General features: G+C 36.7%; 1 long non-coding RNA gene across 1 annotated transcript; it reads left to right on the top strand.

Moving 5' to 3' along the window:
* Positions 1-439: 439 nt before the first annotated feature.
* LOC120861698 lies at positions 440-17,962 on the top strand. The gene is made up of 3 exons (XR_005720586.1): positions 440-470; positions 520-522; positions 17,865-17,962. It is a non-coding gene; the product is annotated as an uncharacterized LOC120861698 (long non-coding RNA).
* Positions 17,963-22,305: the final 4,343 nt, after the last annotated feature.

Here is a 22,305-nt window from a genome sequence, read left to right as displayed (position 1 = left end):
CTTTATTGACTATGCCAAAGCCTTTGGCTCTGTGGATCACAATAAACTGGATAATTCTGAAAGAGATGGGAGTACAAGACCACCTGACCTGCCTCTTGAGAAATCTGCATGCAGGTCAGGAAGCAACAGTTAGAACTGGACATGGAACAACAGACTGGTTCCAAATAGGAAAAGGAGTACGTCAAGGCTGTGTATTGTTACCCTGCTTATTTAACTTATATGCAGAGTACATCATGAGAAATACTGGACTGGAAGAAACACAAGCTGGAATCAAGATTGCTGGGAGAAATATCAATAACCTCAGATATGCAGATGACACCACCCTTATGGCAGAAAGTGAAGAGGAGCTAAAAAGCCTCTTGATGAAAGTGAAAGAGGAAAACGAAAAAGTTGGCTTAAAGCTCAACATTCAGAAAACGAAGATCATGGCATCCGGTCCCATCACTTCATGGGAAATAGATGGGTAAACAGTGGAAACAGTGTCAGACTTTCTTTTTTGGGGCTCCAAAATCCCTGCAGATGGTGACTGCAGCCATGAAATTAAAAGACGCTTACCCCTTGGAAGAAAAGTTATGACCAACCTAGATAGCATATTCAAAAGCAGAGACATTGCTTTGCTGACTAAGGTCCGTCTAGTCAAGGCTATGGTTTTTCCTGTAGTCATGTATGGATGTGAGAGTTGGACTGTGAAGAAGGCTGAGCACTGAAGAATTGATACTTTTTAACTGTGGTGCTGGAGAAGACTCTTGAGAGTCCCTTGGACTGCAAGGAGATACTACCAGTCCATTCTGAAGGAGATCAACCCTGGGATTTCTTTGGAAGGAATGATGCTGAAGCTGAAACTCCAGTACTTTGGCCACCTCATGTGAAGAGTTAACTCATTGGAAAAGATTCTGATGCTGGGAGGGATTGGCGGCAGGAGGAGAAGGGGACTACAGAGGATGAAATGGCTGGATGGCATCACTGACTCGATGGACATGAGTCTGAGTGAACTGCGGGAGTTGGTGATGGACAGGGAGGCCTGGCGTGCTGGGATTCATGGGGTCTCAAAGATTCGGACACGACTGAACGAATGAATTGAACTGATAGATTGCAGCTTGATAAAAGTTCTGGCTTCCTGAGTTATGGAAATGCACACAATATAAAGATGAAGAATATTTGCTTTCAATCCCCAGAAACATCTAAATTTTTAAATACCATGAGAATGTGATGTAGCCAGTTGTCTAGTTAATTGCTCTTACTCAAGAAGGCCAAAAGGTTCTAGCCCATACTAGGAGCCCAGGTAAAGTCCATGGTGTCAGAAAGATAAAGAAAAAAAAAGTCCCTGGATTATTAGACACAGATATCTAGGGTTTATTTGAGTCTCAGAAAAATCTATTGCATTCTAAAATACTAGGCTGAGAACACAAGATCATTTCCATCCATCTCAAAGAAGCACATTCCTCCTCTTTCTTTCAGAGGATGAGGGGCAGTTCTCTGTCCTTTGCATAAACAGAGACCATCCGCTGTTCTCCATCATTACCTATGGCTGCCCAGGCACTCTTGTGGGATATTTAACTTGGTTTTCTTCATGTTGCAGTAGAATAAAGCCTGGCCCAAGGACAGCCAATATTTATTGGCTATAATATAATTAACAAGAAATTTGTCTCTGAACCAGAATACTTCATAGCACATTCATTATAAAATTAATAAAAGTGAATTAAAAAACCCCCACAATTGTGAGTATTAAGGAAACCACTCCTATGTCCTATGCCAGAATGTGATACTCGTGTATTAAAGTCTCCTATGGCCCCTTGAGGGCAAACTTGTAAAAAGACATGAAGTTGGTGATGGGGGTCAGGAGGACAACAATTATGGCCAATAGCCATGGCAGGAAAGCACAAATGTCAAAATTCCATAAAATGTACACATTACAGTGGTGATGCCCACCTAGACAGAAGTGCACAAAGGACCGGCTGACTCAAGAGTCCTTACCAAGGGCTGTATATCACAGACACGGTATCAATCTTAATGCAACACTTAAGTTAGATCACACTTGGAGGGATGGGAAGGAGAAGGCAGAAAATCTTGAGAAGAGAGCTGAATTAAAGAATTCTTCGGAGTGCAAGCCATAAGTAACAGAATTACCTTGCACTGACAGATTTGTTTTTATCAACAGAACAGTTCAGTTCAGTTCAGTTCAGTTGCTCAGTCGGGTCCGACTCTTTGCGACCCCATGGGCTGCAGCACGCCAGGCTTTGCTGTCCATCACAATCTCTTGGAGCTTGCTCAAACTCATGTCCATTGAGTCAGTAATACCATCCGAACATCTCATGCTCTGTTGTTCCCTTCTCCTCCTGTCTTCAATCTTTCCCAGCATCAGGGTTTGTTCCAAGGAGTCAGTTCTTTGCATCAGGTGGCCAAAGTATTAGAGCTTCACTTCAGCTTCAGCATCAGTCCTTCCAATGAATTTTCAGGACTGATTTCCTTTAGGATTGACTGGTTTGGTCTTGCAGTCCAAGGGACTCTAAGAGTTTTCTCCAGCACCACAGTTCAAAGCATCAATTCTTTGGTACTCAATTTTCTTTATAGTGGCCACAGGACTGGAAAAGGTCAGTTTTCATTCCAATTCCAAAGAAAAGCAATACCAAAGAATGTTCAAACTACCGCACAATTGCACTCATCTCACACACTAGCAAAGTAATGCTCAAAATTCTCCAAGCCAGGCTTCAACAGTACATCAACTTTGAACTTCCAGAGGTTCAAGCTGGATTTAGAAAAGAAAGAGGAACCAGGGCTCAAATTGCCAACATCCACTGGATTATCCAAAAAAAAACCAAGAGAATACCAGAAGAATATCTACTTCTGCTTTATTGATTACACCTAAGCCTTTGACCATGTAGATCACCACCTTACACACCCCCTGAAAAATTTATATGCAGGTCAAGAAGCAACAGTTAGAACTGGACATGGAACAACAGACTGGTTCCAAATTGGGAAAGGAGTATGTCAAAGCTGTATATTGTCACCCTGTCTATTTAACCTATATGCAGAGTACATCATACAAAATGCGGGGCTGGATGAAGCACAAGCTGGAATCAAGATTGCCAGGAGAAATATCAATAACCTCAGATATGCAGATGACACCACCCTTATGGCAGAAAGTGAAGAGGAACTCAAAAGCCTCTTGATGAAAGTGAAAGTGGAGAGTGAAAATGTTGGTTTAAAACTCAACATTCACAAAACCAAGATTGTGGCATCCAGTCCCATCACTTCCTGGCAAATATGGGGGAAACAGTGGAAACAGTTTCAGACTTTATTTTCTTGGACTCCAAAATCCCTACAGAAACTGACTGCAGGCATAAAATTATAAAAAAATGCTTACTTGGAAGAAAAGTTATGACCAGCCTAGACAGCATATTAAAATGCAGAGACATTACTTTGCTGACAAAGGTCTGTATAGCCAAAGCTATGGTTTCTCCAGTAGTCATGTATGGATGTGAGAGTTGTACTATAAAGAAAGCTGAGTGCCAAAGAATTGATGCTTTTAAAAGCTTAGTTAGGTTCATTATAAATAAAGAAGTCATAACATTTTTGTGATTGTGAAATTCATAGCTTTCTAGATAGCATACAGAAAAGCAGAGACATTACTTTGCCAACAAAGGTTCATCTAGTCAAGGCTATAGTTTTTCCAGTGGTCGTGTATGGATGTGAAAGTTGGACTGTGAAGAAAGCCAAGTGCCAAAGAATGGATGCTTTTGAACTGTGCTGTTGGAAAAGACTCTTGAGAGTCCCTTGGACTGCAAGGAGATCCAGCCAGTCCATTCTAAAGGAAATCAGCCCTGGGTGATCTTCGGAAGGAATGATGCTAGAGCTGAAGCTCCAGTACTTTGGCCACCTCATGCAAAGAGTTGACTCATTGGAAAAGACTCTGATGCTTGGAGGGATTGCCTAGTGGATTCTGGGAACAGCCTCTAGGCCAACATGGCTGAAGGAGAGTGAGCTAAGGAGCTGAAGTCTGAGGGGAGGTGAGCTCAGAGAGTTAGGAATGGGGAGGTACAGAGCATGAGGACCTACTGAAGTATGTTATGGGTTTTAGCTTTTAATTTAGTAGTAGATGAATAAAATGTTGAGTTTTCAGCTACAAAATGTGTCAATCTTATTTTCATTTTAAAAAGAAACTTCTGACTTCTGAACACACTAATTCCTATAAGGAGAGAAATAAGTGGACCATTTTGTTTCCCTTTTTAGTTAAGAGTTTTAATATTCTAGAGCAGTTTTCACTTCACAATAAAATTAAGAGGAAGATACAGACATTTCTCAGATATCCCCTGCCCCACATATCTTCATATATTACTAACATTTGTTACAACTGATGAAGCTACATTACATTACAATCACCTGAAGCCCATAGTTTCCATTACAATTCACCTTTGGCGTTTTACATTCTAGGGGTTTGACTAATGTATAGGTGATATATGCATGCATCGTGACAGTACCATAGAGTAGTTTCAGATAGCCTTTGTGCTCCTCCAAATCACCTTATTCCCCTTAAGCTCAGATAATCACTGATCTTTTTACTGTCTCTCCATTATTTTGCTTTTTTTCCAGAATGTCTTATAGTTGAAATCATACACTATGTTACCTTTTCAGGTTGATTTTTTTCCTTTATCAATATGAATTTAAGGCACTTCCATTTTTTATGGAATTTATAAATATAATATTAAAAAATATATAATATATATAATATAATAATATATAATATAAAATAAATAATATTTTATTTCCCTTTGTGCTGGATGATATTCCATTGTCTAGATGTATCACAGTTTCTCTATTCACCTACTAAAGGACATCTTGGTTGTCACCAAGTGTTGGAAACGGCCTAGAGCCGCTATAAGCAGCCCGGTTAAAACTGTTACTCAGTTGTGTCTTACTCTTTGCAGCCCCATGGATTGTAGCCCACCAGGCTCCTCTGTCCATGAAATTCTTTAGGCAAAAATACCAAAGTGGGTTGCTCTTCCCTCCTCCTCCAGGGGGTCTGCCAAACCCCAGGATCGAACCCGGGTCTTCTGCGTGGTGCGTGCATGTGTGCCAAGTCACTTCAGTCGTGTCAGACTCTTTGTGACCCCAGGAATGGTAGCCCACCTGGCTCTTCTATCCATGGGATTCTCCAGGCAAGAATACTGGAGTGGGTTGCCAAGGCTCTCCTCTAGGGGATACTCCTGACTCAGGGATCAAACCCATGTCTCTTGAGTCTCCTGCACTGGCAGGCAGGTTCTTTACCACTAATGCCACCTGGGAAGCCCTGTACAGGGTTTTGTGTAGATGTAAGTTTTCAACTCTTTTGTGTAATTACCAAGGGACAATATTGATGGTATGATTTTCCCTATGGCTTCCGCTCTCTTAAGACTCAGAAAAATTGTTTGTTTTTTCAATGTGTTTAGCTTTTACATGTTGGGATGGAATGGTAACTTCCAAGTTCCTATTATGCGGAAAAACAAACAGGAAGCTATCTTTTAAAATTTTGCATTTGTTTGAGAAATGATAATGGTTTGGAGCAAAGTTATGAAATGTGGTGAGGAATATGTTCTAAAGTTAGAGTGAATAGGATTTGATAATGGAGCAGACTTGAAACTGGAAGTTTACAGTCAACTGTGGCTCTGTTTTTTATTTATTTTTTAATTAATGACTGAAAATCAATTATCAGAGTGATAAGCAGCTTAAAGAATTGTCAATGTTGATACTTCATTTTAAAGTAGAATTTATTTTATATTTAGAACATAGAAATGTATATATTTTTTTCAGGTGAAAAAAGTAATAGATTCAACAGAACTAATTTTTCTGTTTTAAGAAAGACTGAGATTCTTTTGGAAACATTAGGTAAGTTTGTTTCTGAACTAATTTGGAAAAATGTTTACAAAACATTGTTTACAAAATGTTTATATAGGATACCTACTACATTGCTACTGCTTGGGTCATTTTACACTGATTATGTTTTGAAGCTAACAGTGATAAGAAAATCATGTCATAGAGAATAGCTTTAAGGTTTTAAAATTATTTACTAGTTGTCTTATTTAACTCATATTTATTTCTTTAGGATTAACTTCTTTTTTATTTCAAAATATTATCACAGAATCTTTCATTATTCTGGAATATAATTAACCAGAACATATTAAATTTATAGGTTGCCAACCATTTTTTAAATGTGTTTTTTTTTAATTGAAGGATAATTGCTTTATGGAATTTTGTTGTTTTATGTCAAACTTCAACATAAATCAGCCATCAGTTCAGTTCAGTTCAGTCGTTCAGTCATGTTTGACTCTTTGGGACCCCATGAATTGCAGAATGCTAGGCCTTCCTGTCCATCACCAGCTCCCGGAATTAACTCAAACTCATGTCCATCGAGTCAGTGATGCCATCCAGCCATCTCATCCTCTGTCATCCCCTTCTCCTCCTGCCCCCAATCCCTCCCAGCATCAGGGTCTTTTCCAATGAGTCAACTCTTCGAATGAAGTGGCCAAGGTACTGGAGTTTCAATCAGCCTTTCCAATGAACACCCAGGACTGATCTCCTTTAGAATGGACTGGATAGATCTCATTGCAGTCCAAGGGACTCTCAAGAGTCTTCTCCAGCACCACAGTTCAAAAGCATCAATTCTTTGGCGCTCGGCTTTCTTCACAGTCCAACTCTCACATCCATACATGACCACAGGAAAAACCATAGCCTTGACTAGACGGACCTTTGTTGGCAAAGTGATGTCTCTGCTTTTGAATATGCTATCTAGGTTGGTCTTAACTTTCCTCCCAAGGAGTAAGCGTCTTTTCTTTTCATGTCTGCAATCATCATCTGCAGGGATTTTGGAGCCCCCAAAAATAAAGTCTTACACTGTTTCCACTGTTTCCCCATCTATTTCCCATGAAGTGATGGGACTGGATGCCATGATCTTCTTTTTCTGAATGTTGAGCTTTAAGCCAACTTTTTCACTCTCCTCTTTCACTTTCATCAAGACGCTTTTTAGTTCCTCTTCACTTTCTGCCATAAGGGTGGTGTCATCTGCATATCTGAGTTTATTGATATTTCTCCCAGCAATCTTGATTCCAGCTTGTGTTTCTTCCAGTCCAGCGTTTCTCATGATGTACTCTACATAGAAGTTAAGTAAACAGGGTGACGATATACAGCCTTGATGTACTCCTTTTCCTATTTGGAACCAGTCTGTTCCATGTCCAGTTCTAACTGTTGCTTCCTGACTTGCATACAGGTTTCTCAGGTGGTCTGGTATTCCCATCTCTTTTATAATTTTCCACAGTTTATTGTGATCCACAGAGCCAAAGGCTTTGGCATAGTCAGTAAAGCAGAAATAGATGGAACTATTTTTCTGGAACTTTCTTGCTTTTTCCAAGATCCAGTGGATATTGACAATTTGATCTCTGGTTCCTCTGCCTTATCTAAAACCAGGTTGAACATCTGGAAGTTCACGGTTCACATATTGCTGAAGCTTGGCTTGGAGAATTTTGAGCGTTACTTTACTAGTGTGTGAGATGAGTGCAATTATGCAGTAGTTTGAGCATTCTTTGGTGTTGCCTTTCTTTGGGATTGGAATGAAAACTGACCTTTTCTAGTCCTGTGGCCACTGCTGAGTTTTCCAACTTTGCTGGCATATTGAGTGCAGCACTTTCTCAGCATCACCTTTTAGGATTAGAAATAGCTCAACTGGAATTTCATCACCTCCACTAGCTTTGTTTGTAGTGATGCTTTCTAAGGCCCACTTGACTTCTCATTCCAGGATGTCTAGCTCTAGGTGAGTGATTACAGCATTGTGATTATCTTGGTCTTGAAGATCTCTTTTTGTACTGTTCTTTTGTGTATTCTTGCCACCTCTTCTTAATATCTTCTGCTTCTGTGAGATCCATACCATTACTGTCGTTTATCAAGCCCATCTTTGCATGAAATGTTCCCTTGGTATCTGTAATTTTCTTGAAGAGATCTCTAGTCTTTCCCATTCTGTTGTTTTCTTCTATTTCTTTGCTTTGATCGCTGAGGAAGCCTTTTTTTTTTTTTTTTTAATCTCTCCTTGATATTCTTTGGAACTCTGCATTCAGATGCTTATATCTTTCCTTTTCTCCTTTTCTTTTCACTTATCTTCTTTTCATAGCTATTTGTAAGGCTTCGTCAACAACCATTTTTCTTTTTTACATTTCTTTTCCATGAGGATGGTCTTGATCCCTGTTTCCTGTACAATGTCATAAACACCCATCCATAGATCATCAGGCACTCTATCTATCAGATCTAGTCCCTTAAATCTATTTCTCATTCCTACTCTATAATCATAAGGGATTTGATTTAGGTCATACTTGAATGGTCTAGTGGGTTTCCCTACCTTTTTCAATTTAAGTCTGAATTTGGCAATAAGGAGTTCATAATCTGAGCCACAGTCCACTTCCGGTCTTGTTTCTGCTGACTGTATAGAGCTTCTCCATCTTTGGCTGCAAAGAATATAATCAATCTAATTTCACTGTTGGCCATCTGGTGATGTCCATGTCTAGAGTCTTCTTTTGTGTTGTTGGAAGAAGGTGTTTGCTATGACCAGTGTGTTCTCTTGGCAGAACTCTATTAGTCTTTACCCTGCTTCATTCCGTATTTCAAGGCCAAATTTGCCTGTTACTCCAGGTGTTTCTTCACTTCCTACTTTTGCATTCAGGTGTCTCTTGACTTCCTATTTTTGCATTCCAGTCCCCTGTAATGAAAAGGACATCTTTTGGGGGTGTTAGTTCTAAAAGGTCTTGTAGGTCTTCATAGAACCGTTCAACCTCAGCTTCTTCAGCGTTCCTGGTTGGGGCATAGGCTTGGATCATCGTGATATTGAATGATTTGCCTTGGAAACGAACAGAGATCATTCTGTCGTTTTTGAGATTGCATCCAAGTAGTGCATTTCGGACTCTTTTGTTGACCATGATGGCTACTCCATTTCTTCTAAGGGATTCCTGCCCACAGTAGTAGATATAATGGTCATCTGAGCTAAATCCACCCATTCCAGTCCATTTTAGTTCGCTGATTCCTAGAATGTCAACGTTCACTCTTGCCATGTCCTGTTTGACCACCTCCAATTTGCCTTGATTCATGGACCTGACATTCCAGATTCCTATGCAATATTGCTCTTTACAGCTTTGGACCTTGCTTCTATCACCAGTCACATCCACAGCTGTGTAATGTTATGTTTTTGCTTTGGCTCCATCCCTTCATTCTTTCTGGAGTTATTTCTCCACTGATCTCCAGTAGCATATTGGGCACCTACTGACCTGGGGCATTCCCCTTTCAGTATCCTATTGTTTTGCCTTTTCATACTGTTCATGGGGTTCTGAAGGCAAGAATACAGAAGTGGTTTGCCATTCCTTTCTCCAGTGGACCACACTCTGTCAGACCTCTCCACCATGACCTGTTCGTCTTGGGTGCCCCCACACAGCATGGCTTAATTTCATTGAGTTAGACAAGGCTGTGGTCCATGTGATCAGATTAGCTAGTTTTCTGTGATTATGGTTTCAGTGTCTGCCCTCTGATGACATCTCACAACACCTCCCATCTTACTTGGGTTTCTTTTACCTTGGATGTGGGGTATCTCTTCATGGCTGCTCCAGCAAAGTGCAGCTGCTGCTCCTTACCTTGGATGAGTCACCCCTCCTGATCTTGAACATGGAGTAGCTCTATCGGCCCTCCTGTGCCCGTGCAGCTGCCACTCCTTGGATGTGGGGTAGCTCCTCTCAGCCACTGCCCCTGACCTTGGGGGTGGGGTAGCTCCTCTCAACCTCTCCCTTTTAAACTTCCCTCCCATCTCCCTCCCATGACATCCCTCTAGGTTGATACAGAACCCCTGTTTGAGTTTCCTGAGCCATACAGCAAATTCTGTTGGCTATCTATTTTACATACGGTAATGTAAGTTTCCATGTTACTCTCTCCATACATCTCACCCTCTCCTCCCCTCTCCCCGTGTCCACAAGTGTGCTTTCTATGTCTGTTTCTCCATTGCTGCCCTGTAAATAAGTTCTTCAGTACTAGTTTTCTAGATTCCATATATATGCATTAGAATATGATATTTATCTTTCTCTTTCTGACTTATTTCACTCTGTATGATAGGTTCAAGGTTCACCCACCACATTAGAACTTACTCAAATGTGTTCTTTTTTCTGGCTGAGTAATATTCCATCACGCATATGTACCATCACTTCTTTATCCATTCATCTGTTGCTGTACATCTAGGTTGCTTCCATGTTCTAGCTATTGTAAATAGTGCTGCAATAAACAATGGGATACATGTGTCTTTTTCAATTTTGGTTTCTTCAGGGTATATGCCTGGAGTGGGATTGCTGGGTCATATGGTGGTTTTATTCCTAGTTTTTTCTTTTTTTTTTAAGGAATCTCCATACAGTCTTCTATAGTGGCTGTATCAATTTACATTTCCACCAACAGTGCAAGAGTGTTCCCTTTTCTCCACATCTTCAGCTTTCTTGTTTGTAGACTTTTTGATGATGGCCGTTCTGACCAGTGTGAGGTGATATCTCATTCTATTTTTGATTGGCATTACTCTAATATTGAGCAATTTTGAGCATCTTTTCATGTGCTTGTTAGCCATCTGTATGTCTTCTTTGGAGAAATGTCTGTTTATGTTTTTTTCCCACTTTTTGATTGGGTTATTTGCTTTTCTGGTATTGAGTTGAATGAGTTGTTTGTATATTTTGGGAATTAAGCCTTTGTCAGCTGTTTCATTTGCTATTATTTTCTCCCATTCTGAGAGTGGTCTTTCAACCTTGCTTATAGTTTGCTTATAGTTTTCTTTGCTGTGCAAAAGTTTTTAAGTTTAATCAGGTCCCACTTGTTTACTTTTGTTTTTATTTCTGTTACTCTAGGAGGTGGGTCATAGAGGATCTTGCTTTGTTTACCTCATAGTGTTCTGCCTATGTTTTCCTCTAAGAGTCTTATAGTTTCTGGGCTTACATTTAGGTCTTTAATTCATTTTTTACTTTATCTTTATGTATGGTGCTAAGAAGTGTTCTAATTTCATTCTTTTACATGGAGCTGTCCAGTTTTCCCAGCATCATTTATTGAAGAGGCTATCTTTACCCCATTGTATTTTCTTGCCTCCTTTGTCAAAAATAAGGTATCGATGGGTGCATGGGCTTATTTCTTGGTTTTCTATCTGGTTCCATTGGTCTATATTTCTGTTTTTGTGCCAGTATCATACTGTCTTGATGACTGTAACTTTGTGGTATAATCTGAAGTCAGGAAGGTTGATACCTCCAGCTCTGTTCTTCTTTCTCAAGATTGCTTTGGCTATTCAGGGTCTTTTTTGTTTCCATATAAACTGTGAAATTTTTTGTTCTAGTTCTGTGAAAAATGTCATTGGTAGTTTGATAGGGATCTCATTGAATCTGTAGATTGCATTTGGTAGTATAGTCATTTTCACAATATTTATTCTTCCTACTCAAAAACATGAAATATCTGTCCATCTCTTTATGTCATCTTTGGTTTATTTCATCAGTGTCTTTTAATTTGCTGTGTACAGTTCTTTTGTCTCCTTAGGTAAGTTTATTCCTAGATTTTTTTTTTTTTCCCTGCAATGGTGAATGGGATTTATTCCTTAATTTCTCTTTCTGATTTTTTGCTGTTAGTATATAGGCATACAAGTGATTTCTGTGTATTGATTTTGTATCCTGCAAATTTGCTAAATTCCTGATTATTTCTAGTACTTTCTGTTACTATCTTTAGGGTTTTCTATGCACAGTATCCAGAGAAGGAAATGGCAACCTACTCCAGTACTCTTGCCTGGAAAATCCCATAGATGGAGGAGCCTGGTAGACCTCATGGGGTCGCTAAGAGTCGGATATGACTCAGTGACTTCATTTTCAATTTCACTTTCCACTTTCATGCATTGGAGTAAGAAATGGCAGCCCACTCCAGTATTCTTGCCTGGAGAATATCACGGACAGAAGATCTTGGTGGGGCTGCCCTCTGTGGAGTTGCACAGAGTCGGACATGACTGAAGCGATGTAGCAGCAGCATGCATAGTATCATGTCATGTACAAACAGCAAGATATTTTTCTGATCTGGATTCCTTTTGTTTGTTTGTCTTCTCTGATTGCTGTAGCTAGGACTTCCAGAACTATGTTGAATAATCATGGTGAAAGTGGACACCCGTGTCTCATTCCTGATCTTAGGGGGGATGCTTTCAGTTTTTCACAATTGAGAATAATGTTTACTGTAAGCTTGTCATATATGGCCTTCACTATATTGAGGTAAGTTCCTTCTATGCCCATTTTTTTGAAGAGTTTTAATCATAAATGGGTGCTGAATCTTGTCAAAGGCTTTTTCTACATCTATTGAGATTATCATATTGTTTTTATCTTTCAATTTGTTAATATGGTGTATCACATTGATTGATTTGTGTATACTGAAGAATCATTGCATTCCTGGAATAAACCCGACTTGATCATGGTGTATAAGCTTTTTGATAGAGAATAGTTTTAAGGTTTTAAAATTATTTACCTTTCTTCTTAGTTAACTAGTATTCATTTCTTAAGGATTAACTTAATTTTTAGTTCAAAATATCATCACAGAATCCTTCATTATTCTGGTGTATAAATAACCAGAACAAATTTAATTTATAGATTTCCAGTCCTATTTTTATTAAACTATCAATAATCTTTATCATAAACTTTTCCTTAGGATTATGTATAATTAATACAAATGAATAATGAATGCATATTTCTTTCCTATTATTTAAAAGATTTTGGGGATTTTGATTGCTCTAGAGAAAAGAAAGAACTACAGAAACAAAAATAGAGGTTCAGAGAAACCATAAACTAGATAATTGATTTCTAAATATCTAATACTTGGTTGAAATTTAAGATGAAATTTTATAAGGGAGGTCTGATAAACAATCACTGTACTTAGAAAGAGCAGAAACTAACTTATTTCATTGGCATAAACAAGCTTTTGTCCCAGGAATCTCATTCATAACATTACAAATTTAAGGAATTACATGTTAAATGATGTTTTTCTGAGATAATTTTCTAATAGTTCCAGCTCAATTAATACTTAATTTTCAAAGCCTGCAACTTAATGATAAATTCACTTTTTAAACAAGGCACCACATCACCTAACAAAGAATAATTTGACTTTTTCAAGTGTGTAGATTATAAGGAGTTCATAAGAGCATAGTGATCACTGTACATTTGTATGTTAATGTTACCAGGTAATCATCTTTAACGACTGGAAAGATTAATACGTTTGGAGCATAAACCAGAGAAAATGTTCAACACTTCACAGCGATAGGAACATTTAGGACAATGGAAAAACATCTGCCCAGCAAATTGTTTTCCAAACACTGAAAATTATAACTAATTATCAAGAATTTCACCAGACTATATTCATAACTCTGACTTAGTGACAGCTTAACTGGTATTAAAATTCATTTTTCAGCACTAGGATTTTGTGATAATCAATGTGTACCTGTAATATATACTGCTTCTTTTCCTTCTCTGTATCTGCAGAAAATGTTTCAGCAATATATTATTAAGAGAGTAATTATGTTAGAATAAAAGGTTGATCTCATTTTTTTTTTTTAACTAGTGGAAAGAAATTTCAGGTTACTGTGCTTCCTTAAAAGTTTGTGATCAAAAATTTTCTCATTTTTAATTTTTTTTATAAAATAATACCAGGCCAATCACATCTCAGTATCTAATGTATATAATTTCAATTGCATATGTGTGTTAATTAATAGTAAAATTTAAGACTAGTAAAAAGAAAGACAAGTAGAGTGAAGAATTATATGGCAAAGTACAGATTATGTACCAGACCAACTAATACTCAAATCTTACCTCATCACCTACCCTATAACACCTCTTAATCTCAGTCTTAATTTTATCTGTGAAATGGAAAATATTTCTGCTAGAAGGGACAATAAAATAGTGTATATAAAGTGTTCATTAAAGTGGCCAGAACATGGTAAACACTCAGTGATAACAATTACTGGTGTTTTATTTTCATTAATATACAAATTACTATATGAAGAGAAAATAAAAGAGGATAAGTGGAAAAAATCAATTAAATACATTAAAGTCAAAGATTGTTGGCAGAATAGCAATCAGAAATATCTGTGAGCTTTTAAATAAAATTCAGTGGAGAACACAACTCAGCATCCCTGTGTGTAATGTATTTCCTTTCCAGTTCTTCAGGCTACATTTTAAAAAGTAAAACAAAATGTATTTTTGACATGAAGCTACATCCCTTTCTCGAATCTACATAGAGAGGAATTGCATCCAGATAGCAAACAACAGTACTTGCACTTTAACCAAAATGTAAAGTACTGGTGACAGGGTCCTGAAAACTGCAGAAAAAGATTTGATGCCTAATAAATTTTGAAATTAAAGTTTCAGGAAGAGATGAATCATAAAAAAATAGATAATGGCTTTAGCATAACTCTATGCTCTTAATTTTAATCAAATAATACTGACATAATTAAATCTTCAAGTAAAATTATAAAAATGACACAAAATAAACACACATGATCTATGAAGGTACTTCATTAATCTACATTTTCCTGGGAGACTCTGCTTCATTTTCTTGATACACTTTGAAACTATTATTCTTATACTGTATTTCAGGTTTTTTACAAGAGAAAATCACACACAAATTTCAAAATTTAAAGCTCTACTTAGTTATCTCTCATTTATTTACAGACATATGTTGATTACAAATACTATTTAAATGTCACGGCAACACTGAGTGAAAACATTTTTTGAGGAGCAGTATAGTTGTCTAACTTGTGTTAATAAGGAAAGAACGTGTACAAAGAAACAGTTTAAAAAACTGAACAATATACCACATCATTATCATCATGATAATAATCAATAGTATCACTTCTAATCACTTACAGTGTGTATAGTACTAGGGAAGAAAACTGTTTTATTGATAGATGACTGTCTGCAAAATACTTAAACATATTTTGAGTATAAATTAAAGAGCAGAAGTTATGTGACTGAATGACAACTTAGAATATTTAATTTTATCTCTTCCAAACTTTAGGTGGTAGTTACTTTGTGCATGGTTACAAGAACTAGGTGGGACAAATATAATAACTCTGATGTTTTTTCTTGCCCATTTATTTGTTTTTCAACTTTGGAAACTTAGTTGGTTGAAAGTGGCAGTTGAGGAAGAATGAGCAATTTGTCACTCAACAAACATTTCCCAATGTGTTGGTCATCCTCTTCTGGAATACTGCTGAATATAATAAATAAACATTTGAATCATATTAGCTTTTAGGTATCACAAAGCAGTCAGCAATAATGTCACTTTATTGAAAGGAACTTCACTTTTTTCTTTTTGAAAGAAACAAGTGATTCAAAAAAGGAGGAATACTATTATCAACAATGATAATATAGCGTTTTTGTAGGTATTTTCAAAACACAAAGCAATACATTTCTGATCTTTTTCATACATCCTTTATAGTTCAAGTTTAATATTCTAATTCTTTTGTCATATATTAGGAAAATAAGGTATATTTAGGAAATAATATACCCACTCCAGTGTTCTTGCCTGGAGAATCCCAGGGACGGGGGGAGCCTGGTGGGCTGCCGTCTATGGGGTCGCTGCAGAGTTGGACACGACTGAAGTGACTTAGCAGTAGTAGCAGCAGGAAATAATATGGACTGATTGTTAATGTTACTTTTGTCATCAAAATTATGTATTTCCAAGAATATGTCTGAAGTTTATCTTACTAGTTCTGTGCATAATTAGTTGACAGAAGATACACTTTGAATTAAAATTATTTCCCCTGCCAACAAGAAATAAGATCATGGTAGTAAATCTACTTAACTTTTCTATGATTTTCCTTTGAATTAGTAATAACCTAAACAGTAGAATTTCTACTCAGAAACCTGTATATTCTGCTCATATCAAAATTTTTCTTCAGAATTTTTTGGATCTTCATCCTAAAAAATAATTCTAAAGGGGAAAAAAATATCCCATAGCCAAGCTCCAGAAAGACTGTAATTATCAAAGATAAGATGTTGACACTGATGACACAATCAGAACTTAGCACAACATACCTATAGAAAGCACTGGGCCATATACTTATTTATGAGATCACATCTTTATAAAATGTTTTTACAAGATGAAAGGAGAAAATAAGTAGAATACAAAAAAATTGCCTTAAACTAGAATAACATTGTCTGAGAAGCTAAATAATAGAATGAGTCTATATTTGATAAATAAAAACAATAAAATAACCTGTTGGACCTGAGTGTGAAAAAAGAGAGAGAAAGACTGAGAGGATGTAAATAAATAAATAAACAACACCATGTCTTTAAATTAGGTTGTATAACATTTAAGCACACAGTCAGTTCCCAAGCATTTTTCATGTATACCCACTCCACTTCATTTTCATGGTCATCATTTTGTCTCAGATATTGGTCAGCTGGCTCTTAGCAACCAAATTTAAGTGGAATTTCTGTCTCTTTTCTCTGTATTCTACAAGGAATTCTACAAATGGCATTTATTTACTAACACAAGAAATCTTTACATGGAAATAAAGATATTAATAGTCCACATACAGCCCATTGGCTTGTTTTTTCATGCAGCAAAATAGAAACCAGCATTCCTGTCTACTCACAGGGTATAATCATTAATTGTCTTTGGTCAGCCAGCAAAGGCTTCTTTCTGAAGTCCCAAAAGGTTTAAACATTTTTTAATATGAATTATTTATTTTAATTGGAGGCTAATTACTTTACATGGTTTAAACTTTTAAATGACTTTTTCTAGTCACTCTTTATCAATAGATATTATTTCACTAAGGAATCATCTTTCTGCTTCCCACTTTTCCAAAGTGTCATTCACTCAATATTACTTTCTCTGGCAATCATAATTTACAAAGTAAATTAAAACCAGATTTGCATTTTTCTCTGACTCTTTTCTAGGTTAGCATTCATTGTCTTGGCAATGTCATCCAATCACATGGTAACAACCCTCCTCTATATGTAAATGGCTCCCAAATATATCATATATATTATTAACATATTGATCCACTTCTCCACTTGGATCTCTCATATAGATATTTTAAACACAACAAATACAAAGCTAAATTCCTGACCTTCCCTCAAAGCTATGCCATATGTAGTATGTCCCATCCTAATTGATTTCAAGTTCATTTTCCATTTGCTCAGAATAAAAACTTTGGAATCATCCTTGATTCATTCGCCCTTCCATCTTTTACCCATTGTGGCAGCAATCTGTGCTGATTGTACTTTATCAATATATCCAAACTACAAATATTGTAATTAATTCCACAGCTACCATGCATGACTAAACCATGATCATATTTTACTTAATCCAACATAATAATCTCTCTCTACCTTTTTTTCTGTGATGCTTCCTTCTCTGACTATTCAGACTCCCTCTGAATAACATAGGGACCCTTGTTAACACACTCAACTTATTAAGATAATGTAAAATAATCTTTCTATCTCAAGATCCTTGACCACAAAAGCTAAAATATTCATAATTTTTTGTCAATTTTGGTGTTTAAAGCCATTATATTAGTGATAATTTGCTACTAGTACTGATAAGAAATCAATGCAATAATATTCACAAGCAGGTACTACTATCTGCCAGATTTTGAGAACTCTTTGCCTCTTCTATATTGAATACCTAACTAAATACGGATCATAACAATCTGGAAACACTACAAACACCACATTTTACAGCTTCTCACTTAAAGCAAGCTCAGTAGATGTATATTTATTTTAGCCATGTCAGAGGTCAAGAGACTGAGAACCAACATCTCTCTGCTCCATGCATTTATTCATAGATATAGGCTTGCCTATCTAGTGATTTAGGAAATAGTGAGAGACCTTATTATTCTGGGCTCCAAAATCACTGCAGATAGTGACTGAGGCCATGAAATTAAACAATACTTGCTCCTTGGAAGAAAAGCTATGACTAAGCTAGACAGCATATTAAAAAGCAGAGACATTACTTTGCCAACAAAGGTCCATCTAGTCAAAGGTATGTTTTTTCCAGTAGTCATGTATGGATGTGAGATTTGAACTATAAAGTGCCAAAGAATTGATACTTTTGAACTGTGGTTTTGGAGAAGACTGTTGAGTATCCCTTGGACTGCAAGGAGATCAAACCAGTCAATCCTAAAAGAAATCAGTCCTGAATATTCAATGGAAGAACTGATGCTGAATCTGAAACTCCAGTACTTTGGCCACCTGACTCAAAGAACTGACTCATTGGAAAAGACCCTGATGTTGGGAAAGATTGAAGGTAGGAACAGATGGAGACAAAAGAAGATGAGATGGTTGTATGACATCACCGACTCAATGGACATGAGTTTGAGCAAACTCTGGGAGTTGGTGATGGACAGGGAAGCCTGGCATGCTGCAGCCCATGGGGTCGCAAAGAGTTGGACACAACTGAGCAACAGAACTGAACTGATCTAGTGATTTGCAAATGCATCTACCCTCATAAATGGAAACTGCTGAAGACTGTTCATGGAATATTTTATATAAGGATAGGGAATTATTAAAATTTTGTTCATATTGTATTACCCATATAGTGTCATGTGATTCCACCTATCTGCTAGGTTGCTAGAAAATATAGTTTAGAATTATTACTACATAAAAATATATTATAGTAATTGTATTGTTGAATGGTAGCACTCTTTTCCTATAGCCAAGATTTTCCCTGATAGCTCAGTTGGTAAATAATCTGCCTGCAACACAGATACTCCAGTTCAATTCCTGGGTTGAGAAGTTTCCCTGGAAAAGGCAAAGGCTACCCACTCCAGTATTTTGGCCTGGAGAATTCCACGGACTGTATAGTCCATGGGGTCACAAAGAGTCAGACATAACTAAGCAATGTTCACTTTCAAGCATTTTACTAAGTAATTCATATATACTATTTTCTTTAAATCAAACCACAAACATTTGAAGCAAGGTGTTACTAGTATTTCTATTTTACAGTGGAGTACTGTTTGAGAAATATATAACTTATTCCAAGAAAAATAAGTAACATTTCCAAAAGTCCATCCAAGGGAGAGCCATAGTTGCAAACTAGACAGTATAACATCAGAGTTGTAAAGACTTAATTTAGACTTTCTCATGTGTTTTAAAAGTTTGTTTTAGATTATATATTTTTTGCACTATACTATTTACAATAGAACATATAGCATATAGAGTAGATTCTATTTATAATAACTACTAACTTCAAAAGGATGAGGGACAAAGGGGTCTTCTGTGTTTTTTTTTCTCCCCAGTATCTCTAATACACTAATGATCAACAGATTTACATGTCCAGGATATATTTATTATTTAGGTGAATTTATGAAAGATTCACCTAAATATCCCTGGACTTCATTCAAAAACGTTACATTAAATTTAAACAAGCAATTTTGAAAGATGATAACTCTTTTCTTGAATACAGTGCAAATCATCAGACTGTGATATATTTACTCAGTGTTAATATGTACAGCATGTTCTGTTGCAAGGTTACTATCAATGAAACACATGTAACTTGACAAAGAAAATATAATTCTACTGGAAAACAAGGAAGGAATCCAGAATCAGCCCCACCAGATGTTAAAATTCTTCTGGTAGTTTAAAAAAGCTTTCAGTTCATTGGGAGTTATATATTCTAGGATATGTTATAAGTTAATCTTTTATTGTAGAATTTAGGCTGTGTTTATTTACTTTAGCAGGTTGTACTTCACTATTTTCTGCATTCAATCTAGCATCATTCCCAACTTTAACTTTTTCTTTGGAAAGTGGCCTAAATATATTGACATATTACATTATTTGTTCAGATTTCCATTTTGACAGATGATCAAAGTCCCAACCCTGCTTAACTGATTCATCCATGTGGATCATGAAGTAATTTAAATACCCTGATGTCTCTTCACTGTAGATCTTCCTCCATCCTTCCCAAATGACCTCATCCTTCCATGTAAAAAAATGCTGAAGTCCTTAAAGAAAGTTAAAAAATGAAAACAAAAGTTGAAATACCAGTCTTATGGAATTTATAGTACAGATGGGAAATTATAAAAAATATTTTGTACATATATTGTATAATCATAATGTATACATGTCTTGATAAATATTAATTGAGCCTGGCAATCAGAGACATGAAGAAAAGGAAACTCTGAGTGAGTTGACACTTGAGAAAAAAAGGGGATGATCCTGAGTGTAGGATAAGAAATAGCAGTTCAAAGGAAACGACGGAAATAATGCTCAGTTCAGTTCAGTTCAGTCACTCAGTCGTGTCCAACTCTTTGCAACCCCATGAATCGCAGCATGCCAGGCCTCCCTGTCCATCACCAACTCCCGGAGTTCACTCAGACTCACATCCATTGAGTCAGTGATGCCATCATCTCATCCTCTGTCGTCCCCTTCTCCTCTTGCCCCCAATCCCTCCCAGCATCAGAGTCTTCCAATGAGTCAACTCTTCTCATGAGGTGGCCAAAATACTGGAGTTTCAGCTTTAGCATCATTCCTTCCAAAGAAATCCCAGGGCTGATTAGCTTCTGAATGGACTGGTTGGATCTTCTTGCAGTCCAAGGGACTCTCAAGAGTCTTCTCCAACACCACAGTTCAAAAGCATCAATTCTTCAGCACTCAGCCTTCTTCACAGTCCAACTCTCACATCCATACATGACTACTGGAAAAACCATAGCCTTGACTAGACAGACCTTTGTTGGCAAAGTAATGTCTCTGCTTTTCAACATGCTATCTAGATTGGTCATAACTTTTCTTCCAAGGAGTAAGTGTCTTTTAAATTCATGGCTGCAGTCACCATCTGCAGTGATTTTGGAGCCCCCCAAAATAAAGTCTGACACTGTTTCCACTGTTTCCCCATCTATTTCCCATGAAGTGATGGGACCAGATGCCATGATCTTCATTTTCTGAATGTTGAGCTTTAAGCCAACTTTTCCACTCTCCACTTTTCACTTTCAATTTTTAGTTCCTCTTCACTTTCTGCCATAAGGGTGGTGTCATCTGCATATCTGAGGTTACTGATATTTATCCCAGCAATCTTGATTCCAGCTTGTGCTCCTTCCAGCCCAGCATTTCTCATGATGTACTCTGCATAGAAGTTAAATAAGCAGGGTGACAATATACAGCCTTGACATACTCCTTTTCCTATTTGGAACCAGTCTGTTGTTCCATGTCCAGTTCTAACTATTGCTCCTGACCTGAATATAGGTTTCTCAAGAGGTAGGTCAGGTGGTCTGGTATTCCCATCTCTTTCAGAATTTTCCACAGTTTATTGTGATCCACACAGTCAAAGGCTTTGGCATAGTCAATAAAGCAGGAATAGATGTTACTATGCAGGAAATTATGCTTTCCAAAATTCAATAGTAATAACCATTATAAGAGCTGGACATGATTGAGCGCCTGAACTAAACTGAACTGAACCATTGTAAAAATGCAAGCACTTACAATTATCATAACTGATAAAAAGAAGACTCTTTCTTTACCTCTCCCCAACTCATCAAGGAAAAGAAAAGAAAAATTCTGGATCCAGTTAGTTTCTTTATAGTTATTTAGATGACATCATGTGTATCTAATCTGCCAAATAATTTTCACATAGTAATGTATTGTGACTGTTATTATTGATGAACAACATGGAATTGTTGCAACCACCTTGTCTGTTAGAAAATCTGCAGGATAAAAGGAATATGTGTGTGCAAATCAGCTATCTGTTCATACTATGAGCAGCAAAGTTAACCTCTTGCTTTCATGGGACATTTGCTTTTGCAGATATATTCTAGGTGTAATTGAAATCATACCTCTTTCACCATCTTGCCTATGGTGGTAGAATAATTCCTCCTAACTATTGAAAATAAGTAGCAATTTAAAATATTAAAAAAATTGAATAACAGCAAATATGGATTTTAAATATTATTCCTTTGGTTTTAACACATATCCTTCCATTTTTTCATTCTTAAATGCAATTAAACTGGTGAGTGCAAGGCAATATATTTGAAGGACTAATGGAAAAGTTCATCCCTAAATCATCTCATTTTAATAAAGTTGTCAAACTCAATTTTCATAGGTCAGAATGATGCTTCAGTTAAAAAAGACCTGTTAAGAGATTTGTATGCTCATGACATGCATTTCATATGTCATAAAGTTCTTCATTAAGAGGTTTTGCCTATTAAATCAAGAATTTTGATAATAAATGGAAATATTTAAACTTGTTAAAAGCTTTACACTTTTTTTTTTCCAAATTAAGTATTAGAGGATTAAACTAGTTCCAGACTTGACTTGATTTCAA

Source organism: Oryx dammah, unplaced genomic scaffold, assembly GCF_014754425.2.
Source record: "Oryx dammah isolate SB20612 unplaced genomic scaffold, SCBI_Odam_1.1 HiC_scaffold_3, whole genome shotgun sequence".
NCBI lineage: Eukaryota > Metazoa > Chordata > Mammalia > Artiodactyla > Bovidae > Oryx > Oryx dammah.
Note: the sequence above shows the minus strand (reverse complement) of the source record. Positions and strands in the feature narration are given on the sequence as shown.